The sequence below is a fragment of the Lygodium microphyllum genome, chromosome 5, assembly GCF_053477565.2.
Source record: "Lygodium microphyllum isolate KBCC chromosome 5, Lygodium_microphyllum_v1.1.10, whole genome shotgun sequence".
In the NCBI taxonomy this organism is placed as follows: Eukaryota; Viridiplantae; Streptophyta; class Polypodiopsida; order Schizaeales; family Lygodiaceae; genus Lygodium; species Lygodium microphyllum.
In genome coordinates, this window is record NC_141139.1 from 143,915,857 (window position 1) to 143,919,594 (window position 3,738).

The following is a 3,738-nucleotide window of genomic DNA, read 5'->3' on the forward strand; positions in this document are numbered from 1 at the left end:
CTCCCACCCTTTCCCTCAATACATTCTCTCCTCCACGAGACATATGCCCTTTAAAGTTAAACCCTTTCTTACATAGCCTAAGCCAAAGATAGATAAGCCTTTGAAACCCTTTTAAAAGGGCATATTCTTATGTTATACTTTGCTTATACAATATAATAATAGCTCCATGTGGCCAACCTTCGTTAGTCTTGCCTCCTCCTTAACTACCCCTCCCATAGACCTCAAATACTCAACATCACCATTTCCTCAACATAACTTCAACCCCTCTTTCCCTTCTTGATCTTTATGTCCACATGGTCAATCCTCATTTCCTTTTTAAAGACAAAAATAATGACACAAATTTAAAGTGATACATAACACTATCAAAGAAACAAAAAGCTAAAAATATCAAACCTAAGCACATATTCTAAAGTGTTAAAACACACCCTTGTGATACCTATCGCTAGCAATCACAATGCAAGCCCTTTTGCAAGGGGACCACTAGCTCAAATAATTTTATTCTCATTGATCATAATGCTAACAAAACTTGAAGTGCCTTTGGAGCTACATGATGGGATCATCTTTCTTTCCCTATTGAACCAAGAAATTGTTCTTATGATCCCTTATTAAAGACCTAACCCTATCCTTGAACAAGTATATAAGTTTTTCAGTGTGGGAGTAACCGAGGTAGGAGTTCCCTTACTCTAGTGGTCATGGATTTGGAGTCCCATGCCCTACCATGGCTAGGCCTCATCCTTATGATCGAAGTTGTATTACTAACAATTTTGGAAGTTGTTTTATGTTAGACAGTGGTTCTTCTTTGACAAGGTTGGATGCTTCACGTTTCAGTGTGGGAGGAATATGATGACACCAAAAGAAGCATAAAAACAAGGCACAAAAATGTCCATGCATATATCATAATTTCATCTTTTGTAAAGGGGATAACATTTACATTGTTACAAAATCACAAAAAAGAGATAGAGATATGAGGGGGCCACATCCACATCCACATCCATCATAAATAAATGGTATACACAAAAGTGTTACGTGTATACATTTGGAATATCAAATGTATCAAAGTTTCAAAAAAAAAAGACGGAGGGGTGTGCTTTTTGGGGAAGAGGTGGGGTGGAGTGCACGAGTGGTTATGTGCCTCTTTCCCTTCCCTCTCTTGTCCAATCGCATATTCTCCTTTTTGGTGGTGCCAAAAATTTATTCTCTCTCCTCTCTCCTCTATCTTTTGTGCATATATTTATTTTCCCTTTTGTTCTTGCATAATGGTTGAAGCTATGGATGAAGATGATGAAGATAACGAATTTGTTCATTATTAAGTGGAAGATTTATGGTTTCTTTTCAGTTCTTGAGATTAATGGCAGAGCCATACACATAGATTTTGTGTGCTTTGTCCCTGATTTTGTGGTTGATTATGCTCGTGGGAGGGTTGCTGTCACTAACATAGGTATCTTTGTCTGGCTCCTAGAATTTGGGGTGATTCTTAGTCTTGCTAGTAATGTAGTCACTAGAGTTGCTCCACTGTACTCCATAGATGTGTTTTCTAACAGTCTCTTCGTGAGAAGCTTGCTTAGCTTAAGATCAGCCTCTAAGGCTCTCTCCCTCTCAACATTTGGTCATGTCTTGGTTTTATTAGCAATAGAATTTGAGCTTGTTGCTTTTGGGGGTTGTAGGCGGCAATGCTTTGCAGTGTTTTCCTTGCCAACCTTCTCTCCTCCTCCAAATCAGCTATGATGTTCTTGGTTGGTCTACCATGATGCTCCATTTTGGTTTGTAGGTCATACCAGGTCATCACTTTTTGGATGTCAACTAGGAATTCTCCCAAGTCAAGCTTACGGGTTGGTGTTGGCTCCTGACATGTTGCCGGTCTCTTAAGCCACTAGGGTGTTGATCAGAATGATCAAATCAGGTAGATCTACATCCCTAATCATGCCTATTGTTGTTGCTCCCTAAGTAGCTTGACAATTCAAGTCTCTCAATGTTTGGTGATTGGGATCCTTGGCCACTATTCAATGTCTAGGGATCCCCTTCTATTGGTGGGTTTGTTTAGCTTACCTTATCTTGGTTGGGTGAGTTCCTTATTATCTAAAACAATCCTCAATGTTACATACACTCAAATGCTAGTGGTGTGCTCCTCAAAGTGCACTTTGTGAAATCAGGCTTTTAGCTTTTTTGTGCACGTCAAGTATTTAATTGATGCAGTATGCAAATCCAATGAAAACAATATAGTGTGGCATACACTTTTCCTAATTCTTTTGTGCATTTAATGGCCACTCTTGCTGGTTTATTCTAGTCACTACAATGTCCTAGACATGAGATCCGAGGGGTAGCAGATTTGGTCAATTGAGTCCAGGTTTTTATTGGGACAAGGGACTGAGGGTTAGTGTCATGGCCATTTTTTGGACCCTATCATATCTTAGCTCTTGAGTCAATTGGCTCTATTGCCCCATTCACTCACCTGGGGATCCAGTGGGGTGTCCCACAACTCTAGGACTTGGCCTCTATAGGGTCTAGTGAGGTTAGAGTTAGTTAGAATTTGATGTTTAGTTTCCCATCTGATTTGCAGATTTTTTCATTCGATTCCCAAAATCAGAAGTGTGCTGTCCGAGTTTGAGTGGCTTGTTTGAGTTCAAGTCTAGACTATCCAAGTCTGAGTCCGATTTGTTTAACTTGGACGATCAAAGTGTCCAATTTTTGGGACTGTCCGATTCTAGACTAGTCAAGTTTTATTTGATCGGATGATTTGATTGCATCAGCTTCTGAAAATTGGATGACTTTGAGGTAGTCAAATGGTTCGATTTTGGGAATTAGATGGTCTGAATGTGGCGGCAAAAGTTTTAGAATGATAAAAATCTTGTCGAATCTCACACGTGCCTGGATTAATCGTCCATCTATGATCGTGGGAGCAATCATCCAACACAAAGGCACACTCAAAGCTTACCTGTGGGGCTCGAAGGTGCAGTGATGAAGATTGCCAAGTACAAAATGGTTTCCAATCCTAACTGCAAATTACTAGCAAGATGAACTCCGGTGACTTCCTCACTGATGTCATGACCTACATTACACATGTAGTCATTAGACCTCATGATATGGCACCCACTTGGAGTGTAACCCAAACTTCTACGATTGGCTCATGAAAAAGTAAAGCACACCATGCATGCACATCATGCCCTTAACCCTTTGTTCTCCAATCTTGGGAAGGATTTTCATCATTCCTAAGGGGAGGGAGTAATGTGAAAAAGAAAACATGACTCGAACTTCAAATTGCCAAACTAAATTTCAAAAGAAAAAAAAATTATGCTTGAACTTATACTTGAAGAAAATATTTTATGAAATTTATGCTTGGAATGTGTGGATTTCTTGAAGTATAAAAAGTTCCATTCTTTACTAAAATGTTACATCATTCCATAATGATTTGATCTTAAACTTTTTCATTTTTTACAAAAGGTACTCTCAAAGGAGCTAATTGTAAGCTGTTTTGCCAATAGAAACTCAAGATGGTAGGCTAACTTCCATTCTTAGAGGAAAAGCACAACAAGTATCAACTGGCAACACCACTGAAACATAAGTCTACAAAACTAGCTGAAGTACCGCAGTGTTAGCAATTTGGAAGGGTTGGTAAACAAGGAAGGAGAGATGAGACAAATAGTTGACTAATGCAATCTTTGCAGATGTGTAGAGAAGGTGGGCCAAAATATTGACCACAACAGATGCACAGAATTCTTGAGAACCTTCAACATGAGAAAG